This window comes from Oryzias latipes, chromosome 16 (assembly GCF_053564925.1).
Source record: "Oryzias latipes strain Hd-rR chromosome 16, Olatipes_Hd-rR_3.1".
In the NCBI taxonomy this organism is placed as follows: Eukaryota; Metazoa; Chordata; class Actinopteri; order Beloniformes; family Adrianichthyidae; genus Oryzias; species Oryzias latipes.
Genome location: NC_136252.1, coordinates 1,234,473 through 1,253,081, shown reverse-complemented (window position 1 = coordinate 1,253,081; position 18,609 = coordinate 1,234,473). Strand labels below are relative to the sequence as shown.

Below are 18,609 nucleotides of genomic sequence, written 5' to 3'. Positions count from 1 at the left end.
GATTTGTTGTTTTTCCTTTTTCCGATCATTCAAACACAACATGAACGCAGCATTTCTCTAAGTTTTACACCAAGTACATCAAGCCATTGATGCAATCTGCTCTAAAATAAGAACAAAAGTTTTAACCTAAAAACACTAGATTATTCTGTTTTTAAACATAATTTTCAAACCAAATGTTTTCATCCAGATTCCATGTTATTTCTTTTCTCAATCCACACAACCCTATGATGCCCGCAAGCCAAAACAATTGCCCACCCCTGTTCTAGGACATAGTCTCTGCAGAGTCTTTAGCAATTCATCTGTGAGTTATGAGCAGAACTGTTGGCACAGAGTGACTCTGACCCTACTTCCCAGCATCAATCTTTTACATGCTCTCCTGCTAGCTTACAGCCCTTACACAGACAACTTAACATTAGTGGTGCAACAAAAATGGCAAGCAATAATGGAGATCCCAGTTTTGAGCCAGATGCTCAAACGAGCTCAGAAGAGGAAAACAAAGATGTACATGGATCACTTTGTCTTCAACTGAATGCACCAGGATGGAGCGGAGCAGAGAGTTTGTAACACCTACGTCATTGCTACAAGCTTTTTCAAGTAGTTTTTTTTTTGTCAATTTTTTTCCACAATATGAATAAAGGAATAGTCTTTAAAGCTTAATTGTCTTAATGTCCTCCATTACCAGGAAAATGCCACAAGACCATTTTAAAAACACAATTTTCACAAGATTGGATCTTTCACAGCGTGCGGAAGTTCTCGAGATTGTCATGGTGCCTCTGTCAGACTTTTCCCCCCTCTCCTCTCCGCTTGGTTCCTGATTATCCCCAGCTGCTTCCACTCACCTCATCGACACACCTGCCTTCTTAAGGAGCTCCAGGATCTTCATTCAACGCCAGTCCGTTGCCCCTGATGGTGCATATTTGGCCTCACGTCAAGTTCATGCTTTGTTGCCTTGCCTTAAGCCAAGTAGTTAACATATGCTGTCTTACCTGTCTCCAGGAAACCTCAGCCACGAGTGGTCACCCACAGCAGCCGTAATCCGGACTCCTCTTCTGGTCTGTTCCCTCCATCCTCACCACGAGCCTCTGCCGAACCAGCTGCCTCACGAGACGGACCCACGCTGCCGACTCCAGACCCGAACGAGCAGTTCCACCAGTGACGCCACGAGCCGCAGTTACATTCTCGGACCTCCAGTAACAGTTACCTACCTGTCTGGCCATCATATTAAATCTACCTTCTCGCCAAGACATCTCTGTCCTGTGTCTCATTCCGGGTTTCAGCATCTGGGTCTCAGTCGTTCTATAGTCATGACAGAGATGTGTGAAAAGCCATTAAAAAACAGTTGGAAAGTGGATGTTTAGTGTGATGAATTCTTTTTTTATTATTTAACATTGGAATATAAAAGTCTTGATAAGTTTATTGATTAGCAATTGTCCACCAGCTAAGGAGTATCACAGCGATACCACTGTGGTCAGTAGGACTATGTGCACAACTCTGACTTATTACTGATATCTACAATTGGGCCTAAAAGAGACAGGAAAAGATGGTGATAAATGCTCCTTTCTGCTCCTGATGGCTCCACATCCATCATTATTTTAAACGAGTGTTTTTGTCAGTGCATTGTTTTGCAGGCTTAACCAGGAGAGAAGAAGAGAAGGGCAGCAGGTTAAATCTAAACACCCCTGTCTTAACTGGAATTATCAGCTTGGTTTTTAATCTTTGAGGTTTGAAACATTGTAACTCCATTAGTAGCACTTACTATAGTAGCATGCATTCCATTCGCCCACTAGACTGCATACAAAAGACAGAAAACCAACTAAGACATTGTTTAGTGAGTGGGAGCTCAGTTTGGCAATCTTTGACTGTGAAGCTTTTCTATTTGTTAGTGTTGCTAAAGCAAAGCTCCAGAGACACAAAAATGAAAGGAATCTTAGGTTGGCAGCTTCAAAACAGAAATACTGGTTTTTATCTAAAACTGTGTTTCCATTACACAAGCACGCAAAAACGTTATCAAAATTCAAGAAATGTCTAAAAAAACACAAGTTCACGATTACGATGCTTTCATTAAAGGGCCTTTACCATGCAACATGTTTTTTTTATGTAGTGTATTATCCCTTGTGCTATCCTAGGCACTTTAACATTGGGAGTTGGGTCATCTAGACCCACTAGACAGTGCTCTGAACCTTTTTTTCTTCAATGATTTGTGATCTCCACTGGTGTCCATGGATTACATGAAATCTTTCCACCTTGATCCACCTTTGTCATGGTAGGGAGAACACGTCAATGGAAGGGGGGGGGGGGGGGGTCATAGGATAGTCATAGGCACTGCCACCTCCTTCTCCTGTTCCGGGAACAGGGGGGGTTGGTAGCCCAGCGAACACTCGAAGGGAGACATTCCAGAGGCAGAAGAGGTCATAGTGTTGTGGGCATACTCAACCCAGGGAAGCATGGAACTCCAGGAAGTCTGGTGACGGGAACAAATGCAACGGAAAGCCGCTTCGAGGTCCTGGTTGGTCCTCTCAGCCTGCCCATTGGACTGGGGGTGGAACCCTGAGGAGAGGCTGGCAGTTGCACCAAAGGCTGCACAGAAGGACCTCCAGACCTGAGAGATGAACTGTGGTCCTCGGTCCGAAACCAGATCCACCGGAATCCCATGCAGCTTGAAGACATGTTCCACGACGAGCTTGGCGGTCTCAGCGGCAGAAGGCAGTTTCTGCAGGGCCACAAAGTGGGCTGCCTTTGAAAACCGGTCTACCACTGTCATTATCACGGTCCTACCAGCAGAGGTTGGCAGACTGGTGACGAAGTCCAAGGCGATGTGGGACCATGGACGACTCGGGACTGTTAAGGGATGGACGAGCCCAGCAGGTGGTTGGTTGCTCGTTTTGTTCTGTAAGCAAACAGTACAGGCAGAAACAAACTCCCGGGTGTCTTGCGCCAGACTGGGCCGCCAGAACCGCCGTTGCAGGAAGGAAACGGTCCTGCGGGTCCCGGGGTGGCAGGTCAGGCGTGTGCCATGGGCCCACTGGAGTACCTGGCTGCGACAGGTCCTGGGGACAAACAGTCTGTTGGGCGGCCCCCCACCTGGGTCCGGCTCCTGAGCCTGAGCAGCCTTGACGTCCCTCTCCAGCTGCCAAGAGAGAGCACCCACTACGCAGGTCGTTGGTATGACAGTCCCGGGCTATTGCTCCCCCACTAAAAGTTCCTGCTGCCGAGAGAGGGCGTCAGGTTTAACATTTTTGGAGCCAGGCCGGTACGACACAACAAAATCAAACCGGGTAAAAAACAACGACCACCTTGCCTGCCTGGGGTTCAGCCGTTCAGCGGTCCGGATGTAGGAGAGGTTCTTGTGGAGCATTAGTCAAAATGCTGGCGTCAAAGTGGGCCACAGTTCTGTAGAACCTCAAAGCAATAGATTATAGTTCAGCAACCTGATGGATCAAAGTGATGTGTATGACGCTCTGAAAAAAGGCTTCCACGTGTGAAAAAGGCGGAGCTGGAGCTGCAATGCAGACTGTCACAAAAATAAAGCATCTTAGCCACATTAAAGCGCTCTTCTTCACCCTGTTATGCTCCTCACACTTAATACTGTGATGAGTGTTTTCTTTTAGTATTTTCCTTTATTTTTAAAGCAGTGTTCAGGCTCCTGAACCATTTACAGTGGTGGACAAAATTGTTGGTACCCCTCAGTTAAAGAAAGTCCACAATGCTCACGTTCAAAAGTAACAAAGTAAAATCTATTGAAAATTAAATAATCAAAATCAGCAATTACTTTTGAGTTGTTGATTAACAGAATTATTTAACCCTTGTGCTATCCTAGGCACTTTACCATTGGGAGTTGGGTCATCTAGACCCACTAAACCGTGCTCTGAACCTTTTTTTGATTTGTGATCTTCACTGGTGTCCATGGATTACATGAAATCTTTCCACCTTGATCCACCTTTGTCATGGTAGGGAGAACAGGTCAATGGAAGGGGGGGTCATCTAAGATAGCACAAGGGTTAAAACAAACTAATAAAATAGGGCTGGACAAAAATGATGGAACCTCCATAAAAGACTGAGAACTAATTGCCCAGGGGGTCATGATGAACTCAGGTATGTCCTTTCATTGACATCACAGCTGTTCTCAAACCCATAATGAGTCAGTCTGTCTATTTAAAGGGAGACAAATAGTCACGTTGCTGTTTGGTGAAAAGATGTGAACGACACTGAACATGGACAACAGAAAGCCAAGGAGAGAATTGTCCCAGGACATTAGAAACACAATTATAGACAAGAATCACAAAGGTAAAGGCTATAAAACCATCTCTAAGCAGCTTGAAGTTCCTGTGACCACAGTGGCACATATTATTCAGAAGTTTAAGACACACGGGACAGTAGTCAACCTCCCTGGACGTGGCTGGAAGAGGAACATTGATGACAAATTGAAGAGACGGATAGTTGGGACTGTATCCAAAGAGCCCAGAACAACTTCCAAAGACATTAAAGGTGAACCATTCGTCGTTGTTTGAGCCAGAGTGGACTTCATGGCAGAGGACCAAGGAGGACACCACTGTTGAAAGGAAATCCTAAAAAAGCCAGACTGGAATTTGCAAAAATGCATGTTGACAAGCCACAAAGCCTCTGGGAAAATGTCCTTTGGACAGATGAGACAAAAGTGGAGCTTTTTGGTAAGGCACATCAGCTCTATGTTGGTATAGTCAAAAATGAAGCATCCAACGAAAAGAACTGTCCCTACTGAGGAGGCTCAGTTCTATTTTGGGGTTGCTTTGCTGCATCTGGCACAGGGTGTCTTGAAGTTGTGAAGGTAAAATGAAATCTCAAGATTATCAAGGCATTCTGGGTAGAAATGTGCTGCCTAGTGTCAGAAAGCCTGGTCTCAGTCGCAGGTCATGGGTCTTCCAACAGGACAAAGATCCAAAACACTCAGCCAAAAACCCCCAAGAATGGCTAAGAGAAAAGCGTTGGACTATTCTAAGTGGCTTTCTATGAGCCCAGATCTGAATCCCATTGAACATCTGTGGAAGGAACTGAAACATACCATTTCGTTTCCACCGAATAACAATTTGTTCCTACGAAATAATATGTAATTCCCACAAAATAATTTTTTTGTTCCCACAAAAAAATAATTTATGTGTTAAGTTTTTATAAACACGGATGGCTTGCTACTTCGCCATGTAATATTCTGATACATTTATCCTGTTGTAATTGAATGCACCTCAGTAATAGTGACACGTTGATAGGTCGAGATGCATTATGGGATATGTATGATGCATAATGGGACACGTAGCATGTAGCCTGCTAACAAGTATGTTAAAAAAAGGAACCTCATCACGTCCTGAATATTATTATTCTTGTTCAACCCTCGTTTCCTATCAGCTAGGCAGAACTGTTTCCAGTACAGGATCATCGATGTCTATCTAGAATGTCTATCCTGCAATATAAACATACGGAGACAGTCAGAGAAATGTTAGCTTTCTTGGACCTCTGTGGATACAGCAGGCACTTCCTCCCTTGTTTTGTAGAACGCACTGCCCCCTTGAGGTCAATGATTAAAGAAAAGGGAACAACGAATCTCACAGCTGCATTAGACTGGACCCCAGAGACTGATGAGATTTTTGTGACACTAGTGCAAGACATGGCATGCGCCACTGCTCTTGCACCCCCTGACTATAACCAGCCATTTTATCTCGACGCTTCCATGACGCCCACAATTGTTAATGCTGTCCTCTTCCAGAAAAACCAGGGCAGACAGGACATGCAAATGTATTATAGCATCTCCCTGGATGCCGTTGAAGCCCGTTCCCCACTATGTACTCATTATGCTGCAGGACTAGCAAAAGTTATTCTCAAGACAGCACATATAGTCATGTCACATCCCTTGATAATCTTGACAGAGCACTCGGTCACATCAAATGTTGCTTCATCCTCTTTCACGCTGTCGTCTTTAAGACAGACGAGGCTGCTGAAAACTCTGACAGCTCCGAACATTCAGTACCAACACACTGGGATTAACATGTCGGAGGGAATTTCTATGGACCCTCACTCTTGTTCTGTAGCTGTGGCAAAACAACTGATAACCAGGTCAGACCTGGAAATGAAACCTCTCCCAGAAGGGAGAATTCTCTTTACAGATGGTCGCGGTTTCCGCTCCACATCTGGCACCCTTCAGGCAGCGGCTGCTGTGGTGGAGTGCTCCAGGGTTGAGTACACCCCCCTAACTGCACAAAATTTAACAGTAAAACCGTCAGCACAAGCAGCAGAAGTCCTGGCCATGTGCCTGGCTCTCGAAGCTGCATCTGGAGAAAAGGTAACGGTCTACTCTGACACTGCCTACGCAGTGTCAGCTGCATTGTTATATCTCGCTGCATGGAAAAGGAATTGTTATCTTACAGCAAGAGGGGATCCCATTGCTCATAAATACCTTGACCACAGAGTGGCTGTGGTCAAGGTCCCGGGACACAGTAAGGGTAACTCACTAACAACACAAGGAAATAACGCAGCTGATGCGGCAGCAAAGGCAGCAGTGGGGTATAGCCCCGCAAATCAAATGGTGAGTGTTTATACACCCCCAGCACTGTTGGACAGCCCCACACATGACGACCCTGTGACCTTGCAATCCAAAACCTCGCCAGAACAGAAATCCTATTGGCTACAAAAAGGTGCGGTGAAAACCTCAGATGGACTGTGGGTTGGTCCGTATGGTCAGCCTGTAGCACCAGAAGGACCTCCTCTTGAGCAAATTCTTAAAGAAAGCCATGGTCCAGTGCACCTGGGGCCATCTGTCATGAGGACAAAGCTACACATGTGGTGGCACCCCAGGCTGCATGATGTCTGTCATGATTATGTGCAAAACTGTACAGTTTGTCAGTCCTATAATGTTAGGCCCACCCTCAAACCTCTGCCAGGGAGTTTTGACCCTGCCCCCTGCCAGGAGCCGAGATTGTGATCGACTACACGGATATGATCAACCCCGTGCAAGGTAAGCGGTATTTGCTGGTTATTGTTGATTCTTTCTCAGGATGGCCGGAAGCCTATCCCTGCAAAAGAGAGGACTCCATCTCTGTAATTAAAGCACTGGTAAATCATTACATATCCACAAATGGTTTCCCTGCAAAAATCAGATCTGACAATGGGACCCATTTCAACGGTAAGCACCTACAGCAATTTGAAGCATCTCTTGGACTGCAACATAAGTTTGGCTGTGTTTACCATCCTTCTTCACAGGGCTCTGCGGAACGGGATGGGAGTCAGCGTCCTATCTGCATGATTTGCAATGCCAAGTTGAGCAACTCCAGCCTCGCACCGGCAAAACTAAAGGAACACTTTGAGAGGCTGCATGGAGATGGAGAGGCCACTCTGCCTGCTCTTGGATTTGTTCCCATTAACAAACCGATCATCACAGCATCATATGAAGTTGCGTACCCGATCGCAAAGCACGGCAAGCCACACACTATTGGTGAAACACAGGTAAAACCAGCTGCGTTTAAAATGGCGAATCTGATACTCAAAACAGCGGCCGAATGTAAATTATCCCAAATTCCTTTTTCAAGTGACACGATCAGCGACGAATAGAGGACATGAGTAAAGACATCTTGGCTCAAGTAGTCGCAGATCTGATTTCAAGCCCGGCAAAATTCAGCCTTCAACTTGACGAGACCACAGACGTTGCTAACCTAAGCCAGCTTGCTGTTTTTGTGCGGTATGTGAAAGACGACATGATAAAAGAAGAGTTTTTATTTTGTAAGCCTCTTACAACAACAACTAAGGCAGCTGATGTGAAGAAGCTTGTGGATGACTTCTTCAGAGACAAAGAATGACAACTCAGAGTCCCACTTAAGGTTTGTTCAGGTGTATTATATATTCACCACGCCCAAAACCGTTCATCCAACAAAACATACAACCACCACCGTATTTTTACATATATATATATATATAAGTCTCTGTTCATTTCCTAGAGTCCAACTAATGGAGTTTGTAAACTCAGTCCCAGCAATGCATTGCAAAAAACAAACAAAAAGGCTCGATCTCACCGGCGTTTTCCAGATCTATGACGTGTAGATTTCATGGGGTAAATTCCACGCAATAACCCGCCCTCCAGGAAGTGGGGAGTATAATCCAGTGTGTGGAGCATAAAAACGGAGCGGCTCTGGGACATCCGACGCAGTTTCTCAGACACGGCACATCCGTTGAGTTTCTCTCTCGCGCTCCCAGTCTTTCTCTTTTTTTTAAAGCATCAGCTGTTTGCCCTTGCTGCCTGCGTGTCATTGGTCGCCTCCCTCTCGTAAATCCGCCACTTCTTAAAGGCCCATGCTGCTTTTTCTCGTTCACCAAAGTCCATTCATAACAGTCCCAAAACATAAAGCTCTGTCCAGATAAAGTACATTAGCATACAAAGCAAGTAGTTTGCCCCTGCAGGGAGTCATAACAAAATACTTAAAACAGTGCTCAGCATGCTATTTGTGGCAACGTCACAGATCCCCCCCCCCCCCCCCAGCCGGAGGTGAAGGGGACAACTGCCCAAAATAGGGTTTAATGTTACTCACATGGACTTTATCAAGTCTATCTGGTTCTTGCCATTTCAGCCTATAATTCACGGGACCTACAATTTTCGTCACTTTAGCTGGACCTGACCATCGCGGCGCTAGCTTCGAAGAGAATTTATCAGAGGCCTTAGACTGCAGATGTGTTCTAACCCAGACCAGATCTCCCACATGAAACTGCGCATATCTCCGGTGGGTATTGTAGTATCTGGCTTGTCTGTGTTTGAACATTCCCACTCTTTGCCTTACCTCCTGTGCTATCTGATGTTGACGTTCAAGTAGAGAATATTGAGGCTGTTGGGGATCCAGTGCTGGCTTTTTCTCATGCTGCGTGTTGTTTATCGCGAATCGAAACTCCGACAGCCACTTATCCCACTCCTCGTGTCGATTTCCTACATAAGAAACATCATTGTTTTCAATGTGCGATTCACACGTTCTGTCAAGTTAGTCTGCGGGTGGTAGCTGGTGGTCATCTTGTGTATGAAACCCCACTTCTGGCAGAGGTCCGAAATGAGTTGGCTGGTAAACTGCGGACCACGGTCTGATAGCAAATATTTCGGTACCCCCCACCTAGTAAAGATCTCATCTCGTACAATCTGACAGAGACGAGGTGTCTTACTATCTCGTATCGGAAACAGCTCTACCCACTTGGTGTAATAGTCCACTACGACCAAGAGATAGTTGTTGCCTTTCCTGCTCCGAGGAAACGGGCCCATAAAGTCAACACACAACATATAAGCAGCCTGTTCCACTTGGGTGGTTTGCAGGAACCCAGCTGGCTTCTGGTTGTCGGGCTTGTACTGCTGACAGATGGGGCACGATTTGATGTGGCTCCAGACATCTTTTCTAATTGAGGGCCACCAAGCCACCTCCAAGATCCGCAGCAGGGTTTTAAGTCGGCCTCGGTGAGCCCCTAGTGGATTGTCGTGGAAATAATGCAAAAAGTTGTTAATTTGCTCTTTGGGCACCACCAGCTGGTATTTTAGTCCGAACCCCTTTGTTGGTACAATCCGGTAGAGGATGTCCTGTAGAATCTCCCAGCCTATGCGCCCCTTCTGCAGCCCGATGGTAACGGATTTGCTTCTCATCTCTCTGACTTCGGGATCTTTAGTTTGTGCACGTGCGATGTCAGTCAGCGAGAGAGGCAAGCCAGAGGAACAGGTGGTTGCATCGACTGGGACATAAGAGGCCACTACAGAGGGTGGATCATCCTCCATGGCTCTCGAAAGGGCGTCAGGAACCACATTCATGCAACCTTTCCGGTAGTGAATTCAATTCAATTCAATTCAATTTTATTTGTATAGCCCAAAATCACAACAACAGTTGTCTCGATGGGCTTCGAAGTAAAACATGAAATCAAAAGGATCACGAATACAAAGAGTTCAATAGAAAAATACTAAAATGAACTAACAAACTGACTAAGCTATACTGGCATCCCTGCCCTTAGACCCCCCTTCGCGGTAAGGAAAAACTCCCAAAAAAACCGGATTCCGGAAAAAACGAAGAAACCTCAGGGGTGCCCACATGAAGGAGGGATCCTCCCCCAGGACGGACAGGCGATTTACCAGAAATCTTAGAGAAGAATTAACTTATCTAAATCTACAACTACAAATATAAAAGTCCAGCAGACGAGCTTCATCCAGCCGTGGTTGTGGGGACAGTCAAAGGCGCGAGTCGAGCCGGAGACAGGAACCACAGCCAGGTGTAGGAGCAGGAGCAGAGACGAGGTACTCAGTCAGGCACAGAGCAGAGACGAACCAGAGATGAGCCAGAGGCAGGATCCACAGCCAGGTGTAGGGGCGGGAGCAAAGGCGAGGCAAACGGTCAGGAACTGGAGCACGGATGAGCCAACTGGGGTCTGGAAGCACTCCCACTCCCCAGGAGGGGAGAGGAAAAGAGGGACAATACATGAATCGCACTGCACCAAACAGAGGCATGGAGAACTAAATGATAAATTATGATCAAGAATAGAGGAGAGGAAGGGTAGAAGTAAAAAAGGAAAGAGGACAGAACCCCAGTGCACCATAGTTACCCCAGCTTCAACTTCTAGCAGCTAGTCTGACAATAAGCCTGTCCAAAGAGGAATGTTTTCAGTCTAGCTTTGAATGTAGAAACTGAGTCGGCCTCTCTTACATGAGCTGGGAGTTTATTCCATAAGACAGGGGCTTGGTGGCTAAACGCTCTACCTCCAACCGTACTTTTACTAATCCTAGGTACCACAAGCAGTCCTGCATTTTGCGAGCGAAGTGTTCTGATTGGTTGGTAAGGGACTATGAGGTCCTTAATATAGGACGGGGCCATTCCATGTAAGGCCTTATAGGTTAACAGGAGGATCTTGAACTTAATTCTAGAATCAACTGGGAGCCAATGGAGCGAAACTAACACAGGAGTGATGTGATCTCTTCTGCTGGTTCCAGCTAACAATCTAGCTGCTGCGTTCTGAACAAGCTGGAGACTTCTTAAGGAACTCTTAGGACACGCTGCTAACAAGGTGTTACAGTAATCCAGCCTCGACGTAACAAATGCATGGATGAGTTTTTCAGCATCATTCTTAGAAAGTATATTTCTGATCTTAGCAATATTCCGCAGGTGAAAAAAGGCAGTTCTACATGCCTGAGATATGTGAGCCTTAAATGATAAATCCTGGTCAAGTAAAACCCCAAGGTTTCTAACTGTGGAATTGGGGGCTATACTTATACCATCCAGGGAGACTATCTGAGCAGACAGAGCTTCTCTGAGGTTTTTAGGACCAAGTATAATGACCTCAGTTTTTTCTGGGTTCAAGAGGAGGTAATTAATTGTCATCCAGGTCTTGATGTCACTGATGCAGGCGTTCAGTTTCTCTATCTGGTCATTCTGGTCAGGCTTCATGGATAAATACAACTGCGTATCGTCGGCATAACAATGAAAATTAATGCTGTGTTTCCTGATTATGTTTCCTAGGGGTAACATATAAAGCGTAAACAGGATCGGTCCCAAGACTGAGCCCTGTGGGACTCCATAGTTGACTCGAGTGCACTGAGAGGAATGGCCATTTACATTAACGAACTGATACCTATCAGACAGATAGGATTTAAACCACTGGAGAGCAGATCCTCTGATCCCTATGTCCTGCTCTAATCTATGGAGTAAAATACCGTGGTCGATAGTGTCAAAGGCAGCACTGAGGTCCAACAGGACCAGAATAGAAAGTAGTCCCTTTTCTGAGGCCAATAACAAGTCATTAGAGACTCTAACTAGTGCAGTTTCCGTACTGTGGTGAGGTCTAAACCCCGACTGAAAGTCTTCAAAGTGGCTGTTGTCCTGTAGGTGGCAGTAAAGCTGCTTAACTACAACTCTTTCTAGGATTTTAGAAATAAAGGGCAGGTTTGATATCGGTCTATAGTTGGCCAAGATACTAGGATCCAAACTGGGCTTTTTCAGAAGAGGTTTAACAACTGCATATTTAAAAGACTGTGGCACGTAACCCGTTTCCAGAGAGGCATTTATCATTGCTAATATGGGATCATTAATTAGGGGAAAAGTTTCTTTAAAAAGTCTAGTGGGAATTGGGTCTAACAGACACGTTGAGGATTTGGAGGACGTAATAATTGATGTTATTTCCGCTTGATCCACAGCAGTGAAGCAGTCTAATGTTACAGAGGTTTCTATGGATGCCTCCATTTCTACCGCTTCAGCCTGTTCTGGGCTGATAGTAGGAATAACTTGATTTAACTTATGTCTAATATTTGAGATTTTACTATCGAAAAATGTAAGAAAATCATCAGAGCTGAGAGAAACAGGAACATGTGGTTCTACTGAGCTCTGACTGCGAGTTAATTTAGCTATAGTGCTAAAAAGAAATCTTGGATTGTTTCCATTCTCTGATATTAAGGTTGAATAGTACTGGCTTCTAGCTCTACGCAGAGCTTTTTTATAATTTAATAGGCTATGTTTCCAGATATCCAGAGACTGCTCTGAACCGGAGCGGCGCCATCAAAGAACATCAAAGGTAAAGGTGAGCATCAAAGGTAAACTGTTGTAAACGCAGTGTCCATCGTGTTAACCTGGACGAAGTCTTGGGAGTATTGAATGCCCATGATAAGGCACAATGGACTCTGAACCTGCTACCTTCCAGGTAATGCCTCCACTTTTCCACAGCCCAGACAACGGCTAGACACTCCTTTTCCGAGGTGGAATAATTACGTTCTGCCCCTATGAGTAGACGTGAGGCATAGGTAATCACCCTCTCCCCTTCTGGAGATTGCTGGGTAAGGACAGCACCTAAACCCAAATCACTGACATCTGTTTGTATTTGGAAGGGCAAGGATAGATCGGGCTGTGCCAGCACCGGAGATGTTTTCAGTGCCCTTTTTAGCTGGTCAAAGCTCCTTTGGCAGTCCTCTGTCCACACCCACTCTACTCCCTTCCTCTTCAGGTGGTTTAACGGGGCGGTAAGATCTGCAAAATGTGGCTGAGATTTATGATACCAGCCCACCAACCCCAAAAACCGTTGAAGGGCCTTGAGGTTTTGAGGGACGGGGTAGTTTGTCACGACTGAGGTCTTCTCTTCGTCCACCTCCACTCCTTTGCCTGAGACTATATGTCCCAAGAACTTTAACTGATCTTTCAGGAAGTGCCACTTTTTCAGATTCAACGTAAGGTTAGCTGCTTTCAACCTTGTAAAAACGGCCTGAAGATCTTTGAGATGCTGCTCTGCATTAGGAGAATATACAATAATATCATCTATATACACAAAACGAATGCGCCCCTTTAAGTCTCCCAACACCGTCTCCAGAAGCCGTTGGAAGGTAGCCCCTGCATTCCTCAATCCAAATGGCAAAACATTGAATTCACAGAGTCCCATTGGAGTAATGACGGCTGTCTTAGCCCTATGGGATGGATTCATAGCCACCTGCCAGTAGCCAGACTGATGATTTGGTGAGCTAAAACATCTTGCACCATGCAACGACTCCAGAATGTCGTGTATTATGGGCATTGGGTACGCATCTAGTGGCATTTTTGCATTAAGTCTCCTATAATCTATGCAGAATCTGTAGGACCCGTCAGGTTTTTTGACCAACACCACTGGGGAAGCCCAAGCTGACTGAGATGGTCGGATGACATCATCCTCGAGCATCTGCCTTACGTGTTCCTCAATGATGTCTCTCTTCATTGGGGATACTCGATACACTCTGGCTCGAACTGGGATCTCATCCGTGGTGTGTATGAAGTGTTGGATGACTCTAGTCCGTCCCGGCTTTTCTGCACAGACGGAGGGCCATGCCTGTAAAAATGCTTGCATCTGTGGTGGATGCTCTTTTCGAAGGGCTCCATGAACCTCAGAAGTAATGGGGTGCTGCGATATGGAGGGAAACCAGGAAGGATCCATAGCCACATACAAATTAACAGGCTTGTTGGTAGGAGTCCACGTCAGGCGAGCGGGAGTTCTGGATGTTTAGACCGTTTCTCCCGGAAGCAAAGTTCATAGGTATTTTCACCAAAATCAATTTTGACTTTGGTTTTGCTAAGAAAATCCAGTCCCAAAATCAAAGGGAAAGCCAAGTCAGCATCGGCCATAATGTGTCTCTATAGTTTATGTAGTTCCATGCCAGGTGTATGGGAGTGTTATTTTTCCCTCTGCTGTGTGAGATTGGCCATCTGCCAAAACAAAGGTGAAGGGGTCTTCAATGCTTAAATTGTCTTCTGTTCTTGCTAGTCTTTGCCATAAACCTTTCTGCATGAGAGTGTACGTACTGGCGGTATCCAGCACAGCTTCCCCAGAAAGCTCACGGGTTCTAATTGGAACCACCAGTAGGGGAGGTGTTTGAGCTTTGGCTAAGGCAATATGATGACTTCCTCTAGGGTCCTGATCATGACTGAATGAGCATGAGTTATTTTTATTTGTATGTCTTTTCTTGGGTTTATCCCGGGTTGCCTGACTGTTAACTCTAGCCCAGTAATCTCTCTTTGAGGCCCAGTCACGCTCCACCATTGATCCAACCTTCACCAACTGTTCCACTGTGGTTACAGTTCCCCTTAAACAGCTAACAAGAGCAGGATTGCAGTTATTCATTATGCGTCTCACTAGCTCTGCTTCAGACATGTCAGACTTCCATTTTAAGCACAATGCTCGATAATCATACACAAAACCTTGTAAGCACTGGTCAGGTGTCTGAACTTTATCTCGTAGCTGATCCTCCACCTCAGTTAGATAGTCAGTTGGAAGGAAAGCTGCTAAGAAGGACCTTTTAAACTCAGACCAATTATGGATTTTTACTTTCTCAGCCATCCACCAGCTCTTAGCAGATTTCTTCAGGACTGTTGACAAAGTGGCAAGGAGTTCGGCATCGGTTAATGGCCTCAGAGACATAAGCTGAATGGCAGTGTGCTATGTGTTTAATGTAAGGTAAACCAGCACTCTGAAGGTTTTTATTATTATATGTTTACTTCATTTTTAACTAGATGTGATTGCCTATTACCATGTGGGAGCTTTGCTATTTTTGCTATCGGTGTGATCTCCCTTCAGGAGATCAAGAGAGGGAATGAAGAAATGTATGCTTGTTGCTTTAATCTTTTATTGCATTGAAGTGTTAATGTCCAAACTTACATGAATATCTGTTTTTTATTTGTTTGTCTGGGCTGGCTTCCCGTTAGTCCCGCATTCGGTGTGTACTACACCTACTCTTCCATTTACTCGTGACCTGTGACAAAAGTTCACTGCTTTGACATTTCTTGAGACCCCAATCTGTGCGTGCAAAGCCATGCAGTCATTCCCATGAAGTAGGAAGTTAACCTTTGCTCGCAGCATCTGCAATCTGCATCTGCTATGACCATACCAGATTTGTCATGGACAGATGGGAAAACATTTGACTGGGAGTAGAACAGAGGATGCACACTCCAAATATGGACTGGAAAAACACAAGGAATTCCACCAACATCAAGAGGGGGACGGACGATCAGCAAAACCACAATGAAAGGCCTCTGTTTGATGGGTTTTTTTGTCTTCTCTTTCTGAACTCCCTGCAAGTCAGACACATGTAGTTCTGTGCATTGCAGACTGGAGTTTGAAGGCCCAGATATCTGTTAACCTTTGTTTTAGAAAACTCTGTCAGGGAATAAAAGGTTGTTAATCTTTACTCTTCTGAATCCTTGTCTCTTCCTCGATGCTTGAACACGTTTAGGAAACTGCAAGACAAATAGATTTTCCTACACATGTTAACTGTCTTGTTTGTTTGTCTGTGCAGGAGCGGGTATCAGAGGTGTATTTGCATTTCCGTTTCTTTTTTTTCTTTTTCTTTTTACCATCGCTTCCACATTTTACTGCATGGTGCTTGTCCTACAGCCTTCACTTAGATTAATGTATACATATTCAGGCATTTTACCATGCAGGGCTTTAATCATTGATTGATTTTGTTTATTTTATTCTCCACATACATGGCATTCACTGAAATGGAAAAATAAAAATGGATGTGTGAATTACCTGAATTCAGCAACTAAAATATAAGAGACTGCCTTCAGGTCAAGGGCTGTCCTCAGGTGTTGGTGTAAAACAAAATATTGAGTCCAATACGATGTGTATGCAAACCCAAGACTTTTCTTTTAAACATAACTTTTCAATGAGGTTGAGAAAGGTTTACTGTATAGGGTTAGGAGAAATAAGAGTTTTTCATGGAGATGAGTATTACAAAGTTTAAAGTTTTAAAGCCTTTATTCTTGGATTTGTTTGAGCTCAGACCATCCGGAATGGGTAGTCAAATGAAGTGAAGTGCAAACCTTCAGCATTTATTCCATGGGTTGAAAAAAAAGATTGCACAAAAATGTGAAAAACTAAAGCATTTTTTAAACACAATCCCTTCATTTCATGGGCTCGTAAGTAATTGGACAATTGACTTCCATGCTATTGCATGGGCAGGTGTTGGCAATTTCCTTGTTATGTCATTATGAGTTAAGCAGATAAAAGGCCTGGAGTTGATTAGAGGACTCGTGCTTGCATTTTGAAGATTATGCTGTGAACAGACAACAGCGGTCAAAGGAGCTCTCCATGCAGGTGAAAGGAACAATCATTAAGCTGAGAAAACAGGAAAAAAACGTGCAAAAAATTGCTACAGTATTAGGAGTGGCAAAATCAACAGTGTGGTACATCCTGAGAATGAAAGAAAGCTCTGGTGAACTCAGCAACGCAAAAAGACCTGGACGTCCACAGAAGACAACAGTGGTGGATGATGGCAGAATCATTTCCATGGTGAAGAGGAACCCGTTCACAACAGCCAACCAAGTGAACAACACTCTCCAGGAGGTAGGCGGATCAATATCCAAGTCTACCATCAAAAGAAGACTGCATGAAAGTAGATCCAGAGGGTACACTGCAAGATGCAAGCCACTCATAAGCCTCAAGAATAGGAAGACTAGATTGGACTTTGCTAAAAAGCATCTAAAAAAGCCAGAACAGTTCTGGAAAACATTATTTGGACAGATGAAATCAAAATCAACCTCTACCAGAATAATGGCAAGAAAAAAGTATGGAGAATCTGTGGAGAAGCTCATGATCCAAAGCACACCACATCATCAGTAAAACACGGTGGAGGCAGTGTGATGGTCTGGGCGTGCATGGCTGCTAGTGGCACTGGGACACTAGTGTTTATTGATGATGTGACACAGGACAGAAGCAGCCCAATGAATTCTGAGGTGTTCAGAGACAGACTGTCTGCACAGATCCAGGTGAATGCAGCCAAACTGATCGGGCGGCGTTTCATAATACAGATGGACAACGACCCAAAACATACAGCCAAAGCAACTCAGGAGTTTATAAAAGCAAAGAAGTGGAATTTCTTTGAATGGCCAAGTCAGTCACCTGATCTTAACCCCATTGAGCAGCATTTCACTTGTTGAAGACTAAACTTCAGACAGAAAGGCCCACAAACAAACAGCAACTGTTTGCCGCTGCAGTAAAGGCCTGGCAGAGCATTCAGAAGGAGAAAACCCAGCATCTGGTGATGTCCATGAGTTCAAGACTTCAGGCTGTCATTGCCAACAAAGGCTTTTCAACCAAATATTAGGAATGACCATTTGGTTTTCAGTTATTTCATTTTTCCAATTACTTAGGAGCCCATGAAATGAAGGGATTGTGCTTAAAAATGCTTTAGTTTTTCACATTTTTATGCAATCTTTTTGTTCAACCCATGGAATAAAAGCTGAAAGTCTGCACTTCAATGGCGTCTGAGTCGTTTTATTTAAAATTCTCTGTGGTAATGCACAGAAACTAAATTAGAGAAAATGTTTCTTTGTCCAAATATTTATAGTCCTGACTGTAGATAGATAGATAGATAGATAGATAGATAGATAGATAGATAGATAGATAGATAGATAGATAGATAGATAGATAGATAGATAGATATCGCAGTGTTATTTTCGTTGATTAAATATTTTCGGCATTATTTTCGTCACGAATAATTTTTTGCTGATGAAAACGAAACAAAAACTAGAAAAGAAGTCACTGATGGAGACTAAAACTATGTCTAAATTGATTGACATTATCGTCAATGAATAAAGGATGAGATCAAAATAGACTGTGACGGAAATACAATTAGCAGACGGGAGAGATGAACAAAAGAACCAATCGGCAAAAGGAAACAGGTGAAACTGCATGGGAGAAGAGAACCAATCAGAGACAGACTTATTTGACTGAGCTCCCGGGAAGACGTCATTCAAAGAGCGACAAAATGTCCAAAACTGGGAGAAAAAGAAGGGGAGACTTGTGGGCTCACTTCACATTTGACGACGAAAAAAAAAAAAAGTCTGAAGCATGCGGAGCGATCATTCGTGGCAAGAACAGAATGAATTTAACCCTTATGCTATCCTATGACCCCACCCTTACATTGACGTGTTATTCCTACCATGACGAAGGTGGATAAAGGTGGAGAGGATTTCATGTAATCCATGATACCAGTGAAGATCACCAATCAATGAAGAAAAAAGGTTCAGAGCATTGTCTAGTGCAGGGGTCGGCCTTTTTTACTCAAAGAGCCATTTGGGACCACCCCTAATAAAAAAGAAAGCACCCGGAGCCACAACCCGTTTTGACATCATT

The 18,609-nt window shown here is 44.5% G+C and overlaps 2 long non-coding RNA genes across 3 annotated transcripts in view; one reads left to right on the top strand and one right to left on the bottom strand.

Moving 5' to 3' along the window:
• Positions 1–18,609, bottom strand: part of LOC144984466 (uncharacterized) — a 237,169-nt gene that overhangs the window by 196,145 nt on the left and 22,415 nt on the right. The gene's annotated exons all lie outside the window — the stretch shown is intronic.
• On the top strand, positions 786–1,244 carry LOC105357452 (uncharacterized). Its single transcript, XR_911373.2, has 2 exons — positions 786–909; positions 997–1,244. It is a non-coding gene; the product is annotated as an uncharacterized LOC105357452 (long non-coding RNA).